General features: G+C 35.3%; 1 long non-coding RNA gene across 1 annotated transcript; it reads left to right on the top strand.

Moving 5' to 3' along the window:
• The first annotated feature begins 8561 nt into the window (after positions 1-8561).
• On the top strand, positions 8562-18063 carry LOC144837960 (uncharacterized). The gene is made up of 3 exons (XR_013611591.1): positions 8562-8609; positions 8782-8878; positions 18016-18063. It is a non-coding gene; the product is annotated as an uncharacterized LOC144837960 (long non-coding RNA).
• Positions 18064-19744: the final 1681 nt, after the last annotated feature.

Below are 19744 nucleotides of genomic sequence, written 5' to 3'. Positions count from 1 at the left end.
TATTATCATCAATAGCATTTAACTTGGGTGTGACTGATAGCAGATCACACTGATTCAATATGCTTAACAGTTTCAATGGTGTATTGGTTTAAGGCCTAATAACATTTGTTAATATGATATTGTCATTATAATATTTAAAAAACAATTACAGAAAAGTACTGTCCGCCAACGATAAAAACAAAACAAATTTCAACAATCGTCCTTGAAGGCAATAATAGAACTTTGACCTTTGGGTGGACTATCCTAAGGTCGATCCTGGTAACAAGGGATTATTCTGCCCTTATAGCGTTACCATTCATAGTCTTTAAGGTATGCTGGCGTTTTTACAAGTCTGCCACTTCTTGTCTGTATGTTTGGAAAAAATTCTTTCTCTTGGTCATCTGTCATGTGTGCATTATGTTGAGTTGGTTCCATGTATGTGTTGTCTTCAGGTTCGTTCATGGTTGATTCAGTTTCTGTTGTGGTGTTTGGTGGTTGTTCTTTTACCGCAAGCAAGTGCTGTCTGTTTCTTCGGATTGTTGTTTGTGGTAGCTGCACTTCATATGATCTTGGCTGTTCTAAAACTCGCTTAATTACTCCGATTTTTTGGTAGCCCTTTTTAGTCTGAACTCTTACCACTTGATTCTTTGTTAGCGGTTTCAACGACTTGGCAGTTTTGTCATGATATTGTTTTTGTTGCAGCCTCTTTTTTGAAAGTGCATTACTAACTCTTTTGGTTTGAAGGGCTCTAGGTTTCAATAGAGGTTTAGCTGTATACACAGTGCTTCTGGTTGTCCGTGACATAAGTCTTTGTGTTGGTGATTGGAGGTCATTGTCACGTGGCACGTTTCTCAGATTCAATAGGTTGAGATAGATATCAGAACCATCCTGTCTTGTTTTTTCTAGAAGAGCTTTTGCTTGCTTGACAGCATTTTCTGCAAGGCCATTGGATTTTGGATACTCCGGGCTTGAAGTTATATGTCTAATACCCCAATCGTCGACAAACTTTGCAAACTGGTGAGATGCATACTGTCCGCCATTGTCGGTTATTAACAAACTTGGTATTCCATGGGTGCTAAAGCTTCGCTTTAGTTTTACAATCACACTTTCACTTCTCATATCATGCAGTGAGTTGAAATCAAACCATCCAGAGTATGAGTCGACGATGACAACATAGTGTTTGTTGTTCCACTCAAACAGGTCAGATGCTACGATCTGCCAAGGAAGGTCTGGAATAGGGTGCAATTTCAGTGGTTCCTTTTGTTGATGTGGTTTTAGTGCATTGCATATTTTACAGTTCTCTACAAATTTGTGTATGTCACTCTGCATTGTGGGCCAGTAAACGATGGCCCTTGCACGCCTCGTTGTCGCTTCTACCCCAATATGTCCACCATGAAGGACATTAACATATTCCTGTTGCAGTGATTTGGGAATCATGGCTTTGTGAGACTTCATTATAATGTTATCTTGAACTGTTAGTTCGTCTCGGTATGGAAAGAATTTCCGAATTTCGATCGGACAGTTCAATTGCCTAGTCGGCCACCCTTTCATAATAACGTTTTTTAGAAGCTGCATTTCTTCGTCTTTGATTGTAGCTGCTTTTAATTCGTCTTTTCGTCGCTCTGATATTTGTGATAGTGTCATTACCTCATATTCAAGATTGATGTGTTCTGTTGACTTGCAGGGTGCCCTTGACAGAGTGTCTGCCAGGTGTAATTCGGAACCTCTTTTGTAAACAAGTGTAAAATCGTAACGAAGAAGTTGCATCATCATCTTTTGAAGTCTTGCTGGGGCCTTGTGTAAAGGTTTTTTCATTATGGTTACAAGTGGCTGATGGTCTGTTTCGATGGTAACATGCTTTCCATAGATGTATTGGTGAAATTTTGTTGTAGCAAACACAATACTTAATAGCTCTTTTTCGATTTGTGCATAGTTTTGTTCCGTGCTTGTCATTGTTCTTGAGGCAAAGGCAATTGGTTTTCGTTCTTGTAGGCAACCACAACCCAGTCCATACTTTGAGGCATCACAAGTTAGTGTGATTTCTTTATTCACATCGTAAAATGCAAGGACTGGTGGTGAGATTAGCTTTTGCTTTAATCTTTCAAATGAGCTTTGATGATGTGGCTCCCATTTCCATATTACGTCCTGACGAAGCAGCTCTCGTAGTGGGGCTGTCATTTCACTGAAGTTGGTGTCTACGAACTTGGACAGATAGTTTAGCATTCCCAAAAACCTGCTCAGCTCGGTTTGGTTTTCAGGTGGTGGTATTTCAACAATTGCTTGGACTTTTGTCGGGTCTGGTTTGATTCCATCTTTAGTTATTAGGTGTCCAACGTAAGATACTTGGCTTGTTCTGAATCTGCATTTGGCCTTGTTCAGTTTTAGGTTTACTTCTTTGATTCTAGTTAAAACTTTGTCTAACTTCTCATTGTGATCCGCCATGTCAATTCCTCCTATTAGAAGGTCATCCACTATTATTTCGCATGGGTATCCTTCGAAGAGTGTCTCCATTGCCCTTTGGTATACTTCGCTTCCACTGTTTACTCCGTATGGTAGCCGTAAATATTTGAATCTTCCTAGTGGAGTGTTAAAACATGTCAGGTTTGTTGATTCATCATCGAGTGGAATCTGCCAAAAGGAGTTTTTAGCATCGAGCACAGTAAAAACCTTACAGTTTGCAAGATTCATTGTCGCTTGTTCTATTGTACGCATGGGGTGGTGTGGCCTTTTTAAGGCTTTGTTTAGATCACGGGGATCGATACATAGTCTTATGTCATCAGTGTTTTTCTTTTTGGTTGCAACCATTGAAGAAACCCAATCGGTGGCTTCTTCTACTGGTGTTATGACACCAAGATCTGTCATTCTCTTAAGCTCGGTTTTTACTTTTTCTTCCATGGGTTTGGGCACACGCCTTGGTGGTCGAATGATTGGTGGTATATCTGGATCAATTTTCATTTTATATTTTAAAGGCAGTTTGCCTAATTTGCCATCAAACACTTCTGAAAACTTTGTAATCTCAGGAGCTTCAGCATCGGCTAGCTTGTGTACAATATCATCGTTGATAGCTATGAGGTTCAGTTTCAGAGAGTCCTCAAGTCCTAGAATGGGTGAGCAGTTTTCTTTCACTATGTAGAAGCTTGTGTTGTATGTTTTACCAGCGACAGTTATTGGTAGGTTTATTTGTCCCATTGTATGAATGATTGTACCACCGAAAGCTCTTAGGCTGGCACGCTTTGTGCTGTCAATTGCAGCTTCTTGTCCAATACCTTGTTTCATGTGATGTGGTAAGACATTACACTTGGCACCTGTGTCTAACTTTAGAGTTAGAGGTTTGCTGCGTGTGGTGACGTTAACCTTGATATCATTTGCCTTATTGAGTAGGTCGATTTCAATTACTGGGTCAATTTGTTCCATTTCATAATCACACTCGTCACTTTTTTCAGGCAATTGGCTAATTTCTTGGACGTTTTTGTAACGCGAGTAGCTTGGACGCCTTCGCTCCTGTCGGACACTGTCGTCTGCATAGTGCCGATTTGCTGTTCTGCTTTGACATAATATAGCAAAATGACCTGTCCTGTCACATTTTCTGCACCTGGCACCAAATGCCGGGCAGTTTCTACGAGAGTTTGATTTTCCACAGCGAGTACAGTCTTTAATCCATGAGTTTGGACTAGGCCTAGTGGTACTACTAATATTGTTATTACCTGTTGGTGTACCTGAGATGGTCAACTTTTCTACTGAATTGGTCATAGCACTAGTAAGCATTTCACTTGATTTGTCAGTGGCCTCGTGTATCTGGCAGATTTGTATAGCTTTTTCTAGTTTTAGGTCTTTTTCTCGGAGTAGGGCCTTTCTGACCCTATCGTTGTCTATCCCTACGACTATTCTATCTCTGATTAACTCATCTCGTAACTCACCAAATTCGCACGTGCCTGCTAATTTCTTGAGTGTGGCGACGTATGTTTGTATAGATTCTCCACTACTCTTATTTGTTGTGTTAAACTTGTGCCTTTCAATGACAATGTTTCTCTGTGGTGCGCAATGTGCTTTGAATTTTTTCTTTACAATGTCAAGGTTTACCTTTGCTTCTTCGTTCTCAAAATCAAATGACCTGTAGCGTTCGATTGCCTCCTCGCCTGCTATATTTAGAAATATGAAGCACTTCTCCTTGTCATTTTTTGTACCGTGAGCGGCTGCTAGATACACGTCAAAATCTAGTTCGAATTTTCGCCAATTTTCGGCAACGTTTCCTTCAAAACTTAGTTGGTTAGGTCTCCTAAAGGTCTCGCCCATTCTGACACCATGTAAACTATTGTAGAAATAAGACGAATAGACCAAATGATGCTTTAATACTAATCAGTTTATTGTTTCAACTCTTACGATCATGTGCGTGTCTGGGGATCGCGTAACAGCATGTCGTGACCCGTATGATAAACAACTTTAATAAACAATGAAAATGACTTTAAGAACATCGATGTTCTACAGTATTCACACGATAAAGTTAGTTATCAAATTTGGAGTAAAAATACAAGCAAAGGAAACTAGCGCCAGGTTTATTAGTACGTACATGGACAACAATAAATAAAAATCGTTCGTAATATACCTAGCTTACTAAAACAAGAATAGTGTATCATCATTAAATATTACACCAATTATTATTATATCAAAATTGATTAAATTATTTTCTACATAGGCCTCTTATCTAGGTTAGGGCTAAGCATATTAGCTAAAGTTTAATTTTAGGCCTAGTATTACAATTGTCAGACGTAAGTCTTTTTTCACACGCGCTCCAGAATTCTCTCGCAATTTTTTTCTTTGCGGCATGTTATTTGATCGGCATATCAGTTACCTTTTATTCACCGCCAGTTATTGAACTTGTCCTGGCAATCGCTGTTCACCTTATTTGCGAGAGAGGTACACGTGTTGATTTCCTAGAGAATGGAATGTCAAAAATGTCTTTGGCATGCCGCTCAGAGAGAAGTCTGTGCTTTGCTGCTGAAACCACGTGCTATAGGAGGGGATGCGCCACAAGGCCGAATCCTCTGAGCTGAGGGCAGAATCATTCCGCTACCTGCTAAATAGTAAAGAGGGATTTTCCATCTCTCGGGTCTACCGGATCGAGGGGTGTGACAAAATGTTATTTTCACTCTGCTATGTTCGAGAGACATGTTAAATTAATTGTAAAGTGAACACGCTCGAAATGCCAACAAACATGGCAGTCATTTGATGAGTGTGTCGCTATAACAATTATTGTTTATCGAAAGTTGAAGACTGTCGTTCAGATTTTTGAACCGTAGTTTGGGCACTTTTGTAAAAGTAAAATTTGACACGATATGACTTGAATGAAAAAGCAATCGTTACATAAAAATAAACAACATGATGAGTGTATACACGAATCTATTTAGATACGCTTATATCGATTGATTATTAGGCCTATACTATAGCATAATAGCACGTTAAGATATGCCTCGCACCTTTTTGAAATTGTAAACTATATTCCCGCATGCCTCGCACTTTTGAAAATGATAAAATGATGCCTCGCACAAATATTTGGCGTGCCTCGAATGCCTCGCTGCCTCGCACTTTGTCAACACTCCATTCGATATCGTTTGGCACAATTACATCTTTAAGGATAATACAGTTGATGTTGTCTTTGACGTATAAGGCGACTCCACCACCACGTCGTGCATCACGGGGGTTAGAATGAAGCGTATATCCGTCAATACTTAAACATTCCACAGGATGGTCAGAAGAAAACCAAGATTCAGTAATCGCAGCAATGTCAACATTGTTATGATCTAATATTAGTTCAAATTCCTCAAGTTTATTGTTCAGTGATCTAGGGTTGCTGAGCAAATAAGATGGAAGAACAAACTCACCATTTTTTTTGTACGAGCACACCGTTTTTATATTAACGAGATTGTTCAGGTTTCATGATCATCGAGAACGGTTAAAATTACATTCATTCCTGGTTGACACTACAGCTTTGATTTGTCGAATTTTATTGCGACCACCACAACATCCCCTGGGTTTAGCAAACCGAAAGCGAAAAGAGTCCTGCTTTGAATAACACATTCCAACGCTCTCAGCGGCAGAACCAACAATGCGTATAACAAACAATACAGCGACGATAAAACGATGGTTTCCCGGGTAGTTTAACTTGCTGTGCTCAGGAACACTCGGGCTAGCTTATAAGTTCCAAAAACATCAACAAAATCATCCAAATGATAAAGTCAGGAACATTCAAAAGACATACGTAGGAACAAACAGGATACGCAAAATCGAACACATCAACATCAAACATCAAAAAGGGTAAAAAAAGAGGAATTCCACATAGAAAAAAAACAAATTTCCTCAGCAGCCACAAAGGCACGTTAGTAGCACTAGTGCACAGTGTTAATAAATGAAATATATTTTGTTTCATGTTTTGAAGTATAATAAGTCCAATTTCCAGGACCTCCAACTCTATTTTTCTAAATTTTCTTAGCTCCATCCCAACCACGGTTGTCTGGTTCTGTAAACTTGTAATTTAGTTTCATAGTATCAATGTATAATTGCAATTTCCGGGGACCTAGCAGCTCTGTTTTTCAAAATTTTCTTACAGAGATCAGCTCAAGGTGAGTATTTACAATTTTTGCACCACCAGACAGCAACCAACTACGCCTCTGCGATAAACAATATACTTCTTGGCCTGTGGGTACGTTTTACATTCGCGTATATTTTCTATGCTACAATTTACCCGATAAATATAGGCATATTTTGAACTTTAAAGGTCACTTTTAAGTGACACAGGAACATGCATCGGTTTTTTGCATGCAGTATTTTATTTATGAAAAATGGAAAAAGTGGCTATTATTATTACTGCCTTTCCGCTGAAAAGTCTGCCGACATTTCCGCTTGGGCTGCTCCGTAAATCTCTTTTACTAGTTTCTTCCAGTCTGATCTTTCATTGGCTAGTTCTTTAAGTTGTTTCATGTCTTTCTTGGTTTTCAATTGTCCGGGATACTTAATGTCTGTATTATGCTTATAAAGGGTGAGTAGGTCGTTGCTGAGAGTTATTGGTAGGGTGGTTCTCGGTCTTCCTCGAAATTTTATATTGGTAGTGTTGCTGAAATAATAGCTTATTGCTGTGTTGGCTGGTGTACATGGGTCTTGTCTAAGTATGTGACCCAATAGTCTCCATCTTGCGTCAACTATTTCTAATGAAATCTGTAAATTTGATTAAAATTGCCTCAAATGACCCTAGAACGCGTTGCTCCCGGGGGATTCAGCCTCTGGACCCCTACCGGGGGCCCTTGGGGCCCCTGGCCCCCAGCCTAAAGATGCTCGCTTTGCTCGCATAGCCCCCTCGACGCGGGATGTAGCCCCCACGTCGGGAAGATCCTGGCGCCACCGCTGTTGTGAGACTTTTTTCTGTTTGAATTGAAGTTTTGCAATATTATGATAGATATTTTGTGCAGTAAGGTTAATTGCAAATAATTTCACCAGATTCCTTCCCACCATGCAGTGTGCAATGCCGTTCCTCGTGATATCAAGCTATTTGTGATAAACCTTATTTAAGTTGAATGGTTGCTCGACAAATTTACTCATAAATATTATAGCCATTGTACTTAATAATGACAGATGACTGGTAAACCTAAATTTGTAATTTGAAAAATCCAGGGTATTGATTAATAATAATGATTTGCTGTGTTTATGTGGGTCTGTTACCCCTAGCAACAAGATATTCAGGCAAAGCTCATTTCAAAATGTGTTATCAATAGATGGTTCATAGATTATGTAGTATGTAGAATATTAACAAAATTGTTGACCAAATAACTGATACGTTTTTCTGATACTCACAATTGCCTAGAGGGATGTTTTTTTGGGGTGTAAAGTATAGCGGCCAAACTGAATGGCAGCCATTTGTTGTGTGTTAATTAAAGAAAAGTCATAATTGCCATTTGGGAAAATGAATCCACAAAACAAGATATGTCAATCAATTAGTATGAACAAAATAATTTTTTTAATATTTAAAGATGAGACCATGGCCAGTTTAATATTAACTTGGTGATAAACTTAGATTTTACAATCGCACAATGTACACAATATGCTTTATTTGTACAAGTATAACAGTTTAAACATCTAAAGTATATGTTGTAATGCTAGCACAGGAGTCATCTTCATTCAGTAACGCCAACATACAGGTCATCTTCTAAAGTAACTCCAGCATACAGGTCATCTTCTAAAGTAACTCCAGCATACAGGTCATCTTCATTCAGTAACACCAGCATACAAGTCATTTTCATTCAGTAACACCAGCATACAGGTCATCTTCATTCAGTAACACCGGCATACAGGTCATCTTCATTCAGTAACACCAGCAAACAGGTCATCTTCATTCAGTAACACCAGCATACAGGTCATCTTCATTCAGTAACACCAGCATACAGGTCATCTTCATTCAGTAACACCAGCATACAGGTGCAATTGAATTGTCGTAGCCTTTTTTACGGCAAAGGTTTCTGTCTGATGAAATTATGTTTTACCTTTCCTATTTTCAGAAGAGAATGTGTAGGCTTACTTTTACACTAGAAGTTATCAGCATTAATAATTGTTAAATGAACACACTGTATTTTTGAAATGGAAAGGTACGTTTTTTTTTTATCCAACAAAAATAACCAGCTCCAATATGTAACTGTCATAAATATTACAATTAAAGGGCTCATTCTCATCAAATATAATGATGTAATATTATTTCCATCAATCGTCATTTTCATAAAATAATGAAAAAATAATTCATTATTTCTTACATTTTAACAGGAACAAATTGGAAGAAGCTTTGTTGCACAGGAATGATTTGCAAACAATTAAACAAATTTGTAAGACGCAACCAGATCTTGTGAAATCTATCGATAAGGTATTTAAAACAAGATGTACATTATTTTTATAATATTATCAAAGAAGAAATTCTTTTAATTAAAGTTTAAAATTATAGAGAATATAATTTTCTTTATTAGTTATTATAACATTTTTTTATATAATGAATTACAATTATTTTGCAATATCACACTAATGATGGAGGTATAACCTGCATGCACTGATTAACAACATTAGGCTAAAAATAATAATATAAATACACACTGGTGATGGGGGTATAACCTGCATGTACTGATCAACCACATTAGGCTAAAAATAATAATATAAATACACACTGATGATGGGGGTATAACTTGCATTCACTGATTAACCACATTAGGCTAAAAATAATAATATAAATACACACTGATGATGGAGGTATAACCTGCATGTACTGATTAAACACATTAGGCTAAAAATAATAATATAAATACACACTGATGATGGAGGTATAACCTGCATGCACTGATTAACCACCACATTAGGCTATAAATAATGATATAATTAAATCAAAGCTTATAGACCGGCAGCCCAGAGACATTTGGTTAGACACTTAAAAGTGTGTTGGGGGTCACTTGAAGTCAATGAAAATGGGAGTCTGCCGGGTACCCCCTGCTGCGTCTAGACCGGGGGACCCCGAAACGTGCTAAAAAATCGGCCCAGGTTAGATGAGAGAGATACCACCTAATTTTACCACCATGGGATGCCCATTGGCATCCTTATACCAGTATCACAAACGACAGACTTTTTCTCTGCTGCAAAAGGCCCGCCAGACCCCCCGAGGGAGGGCCTAAAATGGGGTTAGCATAGATGAGTGAGGTACCACTCAAAATTAATGCCAAATGAACAAGTTGTGTTCATACAATACTAAATGGATAACAACAGACTAATTGTCTGCTGCACCGCAAGTGCCAGACACCCTAAAGTTAGACTAGAGACCCCCCTTCCCCCAACTAGCCCAGCTTAGATATTGTAGATACCACCAGCAACCAATGTTATATGATTTAGCACATAGTAAGCAATACCAAATGACCTATTACAGACCATCTGTACACTGCCTTGGCCCTGGCAGACCCCTCTAAAGTTCGACTAGTCACACCATTTACCCCAAGTATGGCCTAGCTTAGATATTGTAGATATCACCAGCACCAGCAGCAAAAACAACACCTAAAACAACATGTTTAATTGAATAAAGTTTAACTTTAATCGAACTAACACAAAACAATTGAAAATATATCACATCAATGACGATAAAATGACCATTACCATTCTAAAGGGAAAATAGTTTAAGAGTTTCACTTAAAACTTATATAAGCCAAATATATATAACAAGTATGGATTCGGGTAAATTTAGCATTCCTTGCCTTTGGATGTCAAAGATACATTCGTCTGTAACTCTTGGACCTATTTTAAGAGAAAGCTTAGTAATCACCTTAATTCAAATTCAGGATTGTATTAACTTAATCTAAAGTGATTTGGTTAATTAATAGTGGGTAATTTTAAATGCTGTATATTATAATCTTAATCCTGTATATATATATATATATATTTATATAGATGCGTTTAGGCTGCAAGAGTGCTCAATTGGAATCAAGGGCGAATATATATTTTTATAAAGTAGATGGAACACGGACGTCTATCACAGTGTTTCACGTTAAACGATCTTCAGATAGACTGAACAATACCGTATCTCGATCGAAAAAATATTTTAAAAAAAATTATATATATATATAACTTTTTTTTTATGTAGTTTATTTATGTAGATATGTAGTACTGTATCTATTAAAAAAGGTACTTGAACAAAATTAATATAATCTTTTACAAAAATGCTTGTCAACTCAATGAGATCCAAATTGGCAATTGCCGCAAAATCCTCACTGAGTTTGACGTTGAAATTCACTCTAGAATCCTGCATCTCTGAGTTTCAAAACAAACTCAGGATTATCGTCAATGATTGCCGTAAGCAATCAACGGTAATGGCCTGAAGGGGACATCACAAATTTGGTCTACCTGCAGACTTGGTCATTTCAACACAAATGACTCAAACTTCGGATGACTTCAGGGCTTTTAGGAAACCCTGCAGAAGGTTCGTTGGGACTTATAACAAGATTCAGTTGTTGAAATTAATTGTCGACTTTCCGATGGAGAGAAAAAACTTCTTTCCTGAGGACTTAAATTCTGGCCAAAACCAAGGCAGGTCACCGCACAACAACTATCTTTGGATATGGAGTCTTTCTCCAGAAGATTACGATTACGTGAATATTTTGCTGATTCAGACAGCAGCACCACGCAAAACGAAGGCAACGTTAACAAATTTAAACCAAAAAGTTCCTGGAATCCACCTAAAAATCGTTGTCCAGCTTTAGAAACATTTATCCAGGCTATTGAGGAGGATGTACAAAACTACGTCCCGAGTCCAGATAAACGTGACAATGTCTCAAAACAAGAGAGGCAGGAGGCAGGCCGTTGCCACATTGCGTCAGCCTAATGATATCATCATTAAACCCGCTGATCGCTGATAAAGGTTCTGTCACTGTTGCTATGGACATCAAATTTTATGAAGAGGAATACTTAAGACAGGTAAACAATCCTCTTCATTATATATCGTAAACTTACAACGGATCCCATCCCGGAAATTGCGGATAAGGTGGCCAAATCTGTTTCTGTGATGGTAAAAAAACACTCCATCGATCCTAAGATTGAACCTCATTTGGTACAGTTCCAGGCAGATTTTATTTCCTACCTAAAATCCACAAAGCAGGCAGTCCTGGTAGAACCATTATTTCGGGCAATGGCACTGCTACAGAGAAAATTTCTGAATATGGGGATGATTTACTTAGACCATATGTGACTGATCTCTCTTCATACATTCAGGACTCCACGGACTTTATCCGCAAAATTAACCAAATTCAAAATTTACATAATAATTCTGTTCTGGCTACATTAGATGTTTCATCGTTGTATACTAATATCCCTCACGAAGAAGGAGCCGACGCATGTATTTTAAATTACAAACAAATTCCAGGCAAAACGCCTACTGAAGCTCATTTATGAGAACTGGTCATGTTGATTTTAACCTACAACAATTTTATTTTTGAAAATGACCATTACCTTCAAATTCATGACACAGCGATGGGCACAAAAATGGCGGCATCTTTTGCAAATTTATTTATGGGACAATTTGAGGCCAAATTTCTGTCCCTCAAACCTAATAAACCACTTTTTTGGTTTTATTTTATTTATTCAAGATGCAACAGTGTAAAGAAAAAACACCAAAACAGGATTGCCATAAAATATATATTTAGATACATTGACAACATCTTCATGGTCTGGACCCATGGTGAAGATAATTTGGAATTTTTTCTTCTCAATATTAATTCAGCCCACCCAACTATCAAATTTACAGCTACCAAATCCACTAGTAGCGTTGATTTTTTGGACACTATATAGTGACCATAGAAAATGGTACACTCAAAACTGACCTATTCCGTAAACCCACGGATAAAAATATGTACCTGCTCCCTAGCAGTTGTCATCCCCAACACTGTACTAAAAACATACCGAACAGTAAAGCATTACGTATCAGACGTATCTGTTCTTCAGATTTAGATTTTTTTTAGAATCGTACCGAAGAACTAACCGGACATCTCCGGAATAGAACTTACAAGAAGGAATACCTCGAAACTGCTATAAAGAAAGCAAAAGATATTCCTCGATGTCAAACACTGACGTACAAACCACGTCAGCCAAGTTCGACCAGAGTGCCATTGGTCACAACCTATCACCCTAGGTTGCCTCCATTACGAACTATTACTTATAGCATATGCCCATTCTACAGTCCACAGAACGTCTCAGGACTGTTTTTCCGGAACCACCCATTATTGCATTTCGTAGACCTCCCAACATTCGTGATATATTAGTCAGATCCAAATTTAAGAGTGAAATTAACTCTCATGACAGACAAAATTTGGGCAGTCACCTTTGCGGCAAATCTTGCAAAACTTGTTCATTGGTTGATTCTACTGAACAATTTAAGAGTAACCAAACTGGCCGCATTTTTCGGCTAAGACAATCAATTAATTGTCTAACCAAAAACGTCATTTATCTCATATACTGTAATTTTTGTGGCAAACAGTACGTCGGAGAAACAAAAAACACTCTCCGTATGAGAATGACACAACACAGATCATTAAAGCTCGATCAACCTGTAGCCGAACATTTTAATTCAGCTGGTCACTCGATTGCAAATTTCAGAGTTATTGCAATATTCCATGATGTCAAATGGAGCGACAAAACTCGCAAAGACAAAGAAACCACTGGGAATTACAACTTAAAACCACAAAACATTTTGTACTTAACATTAGAAACATAATGGTAAAAAACAGGTCGGTAAAATTATTCCAATGACTACCAAAATTTAAGTTTCAATATTAACCACCATTTAAGCTGTTTTTTAGTTTCATTCCAAAATTGTTTATATCTCTACCAAGCTACCTTCTTTGTTTTCTACTCTTATTCAGACTCCACCCTGTCTCCTTTTGTTGTATTTATTTTATTCCTGTCCACCCAGGCAGCACTTGCCAGTTCTTATACTATGACGTTATCCAAATTCCTTCACTTGCACTGATAAAGGGCTAGTGTTGCCCGAAAGCTCTGCTAACGTTTCTGGCTGTTTTACTTTATCCTTTTGATTTAGCTTTTCGCTTTTTTTGTATCTCCATTGAGATCCAGCCACTGATACCCACAGCATTGTCATTTTTTTCAGTTATTTGCCTTTGGATTTATATATATAAATATGAATACAGGATTAAGATTATAATATACAGCATTTAAAATTACCAACTATTAATTAATCAAATCACTTTTGATTAAGTTTCTACAATCCTGAATTTGATAAGGTCGCAAGAGTTACAGACGAATGTATCTTTGACATTCAAAGGCAAGGAATTCCAGATCCTCACAAATCTAGCAGGAATGCTAAATTTACCCGAATCCGTACTTGTTATATATATATATTTGGATTATATAAGTTTTAAGTGAAACTATTTTTCACTTTAGAATGGTAATGGTCATTTTATCGTCATTGATGTGATATATTTTCAATTGTTTTGTGTTAGTTCGATTAAAGTTAAACTTTATTCAATTAAACATGTTGTTTTAGGTGGTTTTTTTTTGCTGCTGGTGGTATCTACAATATCTAAGCTAGGCCATATTTGGGGTAAATGGGGTCTCTAGTTGAACTTTAGATGGGGTCTGCCAGGGCCAAGGCAGTGTACAAATAGTCTGTAATAGGTCATTTGGTATTGCTTACAATGTGCTAAATCATATAACATTGGTTGCTGGTGGTATCTACAATATCTAAGCTGGGATAGTTGGGGAAAGGGGGGGTCTCTAGTCTAACTTTAGAGGGGTCTGCCAGGGCCAAGGTAGTGTACAGATAGTCTGTAATAGGTCATTTAGTATTGCTTACAATGTGCTAAATCATATAACATTGATTGCTGGTGGTATCTACAACATCTAAGCTGGGCTAGTTGGGGGAAGGGGGTCTCTAGTCTAACTTTAGGGTGTCTGGCACTTGCGTTGCAGCAGACAATTAGTCTGTTGTTATCCATTTAGTATTGTATGAACACAACTTGTTCATTTGGCATTAATTTTGAGTGGTACCTCACTCATCTATGCTAACCCCATTTTAGGCCCTCCTTTTGGGGGGGGGGGGGGGGGTCTGGCGGGCCTTTTGCAGCAGAGAAAAAGTCTGTCGTTTGTGATACTGGTATTAGGATGCCAATGGGCATCCCATGGTGGTAAAATTAGGTGGTATCTCTCTCATCTAACCGGGGCCGATTTTTTAGCACGTTTCGGGGGTCCCCCGGTCTAGACGCAGCAGGGGGTACCCGGCAGACTCCCATTTTCATTGACATTAAGTGACCCCCAACACACTTAAATAGTCAGATATTGGTACCTAGCTCATCTAACCAAATGTCTCTGGGCTGCCTGTCTATTAGCATAATCTACATGAAGCATACAAGACATGATTTTGTGAAAAATGTTAAAATGAGAGAAAAGTAAAGACTTGATTACAACAAACCAAATAAAAAACTAAATAGTTCATTTGATTTATGATAACTGATTGAAAGTGTACAGTTACCTATCAAATAACATAAATCTTTATTTTTCTCAATGAAAAATCTTCCTAACCTACAATGTTGTTTACATTTTTATGACCTTAAAACAAATATAAATTGCTCATTAAAACTGTATGTACTTTAAAGATAATGATTGACAATGGTCTAATTAATTGTAAATACAAAATAAAATGGGACAACTACATTGACTATTAATAAAATAACAAATTGAAAAATGTTTATGTTAAAAATAGAATCTGATTTCAATAAAAAAGGATTATTTATTGTTAATAACCTGCTCCCGCCTTTTACTTACTTTACAATCAAATACTTCTGTCAGTCTTATCACATACAGTATGAATATGGCCTTAAAGAGATCCTTTTCCAAACAAACATTTTGCACAAAAGGAAGAGAAATGTAAATAATGTTTAGTTTAGTAAAAATGTAAAAATGCAATGAAATTTCAAAAAGAAATTTAATATGAAATTATTCTTTCAAACAGTGCCGTATCTTATCTTATGACTTTTTGGAAAAAATGATTCTATTAAAGTTGCCAGTTAAAATTTGATATACTGGTAATTAAGTGCCTACAGATGGTTCTCGAATATATGAACTTTGGTAAATAACTGAAAATTGCACTGTACACAAGGCAAATAAATACAGATATGATGGAATTTATGTAGTCAAATATAATTGTCATCCTGAGAATTACCTTAATTTTGTTTATTGCATGGTATTGTTCACCAAATTCCTGTCTTGGTAAATTTGATGATGGGATGGTATAAGGCTTCATGATATGATCTTCATCGAGGCAAATGATAAATTTGTTTTGATCGTCAATATAGTACACTGGTTTTCATTAGGTGTTAAAAATTAGTACCGAAAGTATGTACCAACTTTCTCTACCATTTGGTAAAAATTCTAGAAGTTGCACCTAATTTACTGAAATTTCCCATTACCTAAATTTATATATAAATTCATTAAACTGCTTATTGACCTCATATTTTTAATATCTGAACATTTGTCTGTACAATTTTATGAAATATTTATTTTTAGTCTAGGACCTGGGTCAGATTTGTATGCATTTAATTTAGGAGAGAATATCTCAACTGTTATAAGATAATTTGACCCCAACGAACAACATGGAATGTGTGCCAAATTCGCTATCTGGGACGAACATGCCCAAAATCGGGGTCAAAGGTTTAAAATGTGTGGTTCTTATATCTCGACAACCACTTGTCGTACAGATTTGCTTTTGGTGGCAAATTGTTCAGAATATACATATTTATATTTGGTCTAACACAACTTTTAGCGAAAAAATGACCAAAAAACAAATTTTCGGGTTAAATTATTCTTTAAAATGCCAATGGACAAACTGTATGGTATCAAATGAAAGCATACACAATATTCTACCCATTGTTACCCAACTTGTATTGAACATTGTGACAGTGACACTCTATTACATTCATATCTGGGGAGTGGATATGCACATAGCTTAGAAATAGTGACGTGTTTCATTCAGCATGGGGCACCAGTAGCATTGCAAAATAAGGTAAATGTACAGGGATTTGCTAGTGTAATAAGCTACCATTCTCTAGATCTGCTGAAGTATACCATTTAATGAGAGAAAAAAGTAAGCACATTAACAAAAATCAAATTTGATTAAAACAAACCAAATAAAAAAATAACTAAATAGTTATATATGATTTATGATAACTGATTTAAAGTGTACAGTTACCTATCATATAACATAAATCTTTAATTTTCTTAATGAACAAAAAAATCTATTTTTTTTTATATATTCAGTTATTAATTAACAATTATTGACAATGGTCTAATTAATTTTAAATATGAAATAAAATGGGACAACTACTAAAAAACTAAAAATGTTTATGTTAAAAAAATTAATAGAATCTGATTTTAATAAAAAATAATTATTAATTAAAAACCTGCTCCCTCCCTTACCTTACAAAAAATGCTTCTGTCAGTCTATCCAGCTAATTATAAACATGGCCTTAAACTACATCTGGAGATCCTTTTCCAACCTAGGATCTTTTTGTGCAAATATTTTGCCACAAAAGGAAGAGAAATGTACACAATGTTTGTTAGTTTTCAAAATCTAAATTGTTTGAGTAATGCAATTTAAAATAGAAAGGTAATATGAAATTATTCTTTTCAAACTGAATTCTTTTAAGAAAAGTTCCGTCTCTTATCTTATGACTTTTTTGGAAAAATGATTTCTTGTTAAAATATTATACTAGTAAGTGCTCACAGATGCTTCTCGAATACATGAACTTTGGTAAATAACTGAAAATTGCACTGTACACAAGGCAAATAAATACAGATATGATGGAACTTATGTAGTCAAATATAATTGTCATCCTGAGAATTACCTTAATTTTGTTTATTACATGGTATTGTTCACCAAATTTCTGTGTTGGTACATTTGATGATGGGATGGTATTAGGCTTCATGATATGATATGATTTTCATTGAGGCAATATGGTTTAAACTAAATTTGTTATCGTTAATATCTAAATTAGCTTAATTATGACATTGGTTTCATTGGGTGTTAAAAATCAGTACTAAAAGGATGTACCAACTTTCTCTACCATTGAGTAAAAATTCTAGAAGGTGCACTTAATTTACTGAAATTTCCCATTACCTAAATTTATATGTAAATTCATTAAACTGCTTATTGGCCTCATATATTTACCACATCAACATTTGTTTGTACAATTTTTTAAAATATGTATTTTATTAATGTTCAAATTTTGTGATTGATATTGTACAGTAAGTAGATTTTAATGATTACTTACATTAAGTAATAGACTAACAATCACTAGATCTGAACCATGGTAATATATTATATTTTGTTTTCATTTATCGATAATGATAATTAGGATTTTATCACATTATTTAGCAGTAATTGTTGTTGTTTGTATTAACAAAAAAACCAATTTCACATAATGTCTGTTGTCAGTATTTATAAACTTCATTATGATTCCTTTCCAGGATGGTGACACTCCATTACATTCATATCTGAGGAGTGAATATACACCACCTACCTTAGAAATAGTGACGTGTCTCATTCAGCATGGGGCACCAGTAGCATGGCAAAATGAGGTAATGTACAGGGATTTGCTAGTGTAATATATAGGCTAACATTCTATAGATCTGCTGAAGTAAACCATTCAATGAGAGAAACAAGTAAGCACATTAACAAAAATCAAATTTGATTAAAACAAACCAAATAAAAATAATAACTAAATAGTTATATATGATTTATGATAACTGATTTAAAATGTACAGTTACCTATCATATAACATAAATCTTTAATTTTCTTAATGAACAAAAAAATCTATTTTTTTTATATATTCAGTTATTAATTAACAATTATTGACAATGGTCTAATTAATTGTAAATATGAAATAAAATGGGACAACTACTAAACAACTAAAAATGTTTATGTTAAAAAAATTAATAGAATCTGATTTTAATAAAAAATAATTATTAATTAAAAACCTGCTCCCTCCCTGACCTTACAAAAAATGCTTCTGTCAGTCTATTCAGCTAATTATAAACATGGCCTTAAACTACATCTGGAGATCCTTTTGTTTTGATCGTCAATATAGTACACTGGTTTTCATTAGGTGTTAAAAATTAGTACCGAAAGTATGTACCAACTTTCTCTACCATTGGGTAAAAATTCTAGAAGTTGCACTTAATTTACTGAAATTTCCCATTACGTAAATTTATATATAAATTCATTAAACTGCTTATTGGCCTCATATTGTTAACATCTAAACATTTGTTTGTACAATTTTATGAAATATGTATTTTATTAATGTTCAAATTTTGTGATTGATATTGTACAGTAAGTAGATTTTAATGATTACTTACATTAAGTAATAGGCTAACAATCACTAGATCTGATCCATTTATCAATAATGATAATTAGGATTTTATCACATTATTTAGCAGTAATTGTTGTTGTTTGTATTAACAAAAAAAACCAATTTCACGTAATGTCTGTTGTCAGTATTTATAAACTTCATTGTGATTCCTTTCCAGTCTGGTGACACTCCATTACATTCATATCTGGGGAATGCATATACATCTACCTTCGAAATAGTGACGTGTCTCATTCAGCATGGGGCACCAGTAGCATGGCAAAATGAGGTAATGTACAGGGTTTTGCTAGTGTAATATATAGGCTAACATTCTATAGATCTGCTGAAGTAAATCATTTAATGAGAGAAAAAAGTAAGCACATTAACAAAAATCAAATTTGATTAAAACAAACCAAATAAAAAAATAACTAATTAGTTATATATGATTTATGATAACTGATTTAAAGTGTACAGTTACCTATCATAATATAAATCTTTTATTTTCTTAATGAACAAAAACATTTTTCTTTTTTATATATTCAGTTATTAATTAACAATTATTGACAATGGTCTAATTAATTGTAAATATGAAATAAAATGTGACAACTACTAAACAACTAAAAATGTTTATATTAAAAAAATTAATAGAATCTGATTTTAATAAAAAATAATTATTAATTAATAATATTATTAATAATAATATTCCTGTCTTGGTACATTTGATGATGGGATGGTATAAGGCTTCATGATATGATATGATTTTCATCGAAGCAAATGATAAATTTGTTTTGATCGTCAATATAGTACACTGGTTTTCATTAGGTGTTAAAAATTAGTACCGAAAGTATGT

This window comes from Antedon bifida, chromosome 3, assembly GCF_963402885.1.
Source record: "Antedon bifida chromosome 3, ecAntBifi1.1, whole genome shotgun sequence".
Classification (NCBI taxonomy): domain Eukaryota; kingdom Metazoa; phylum Echinodermata; class Crinoidea; order Comatulida; family Antedonidae; genus Antedon; species Antedon bifida.
Note: the sequence above shows the minus strand (reverse complement) of the source record. Positions and strands in the feature narration are given on the sequence as shown.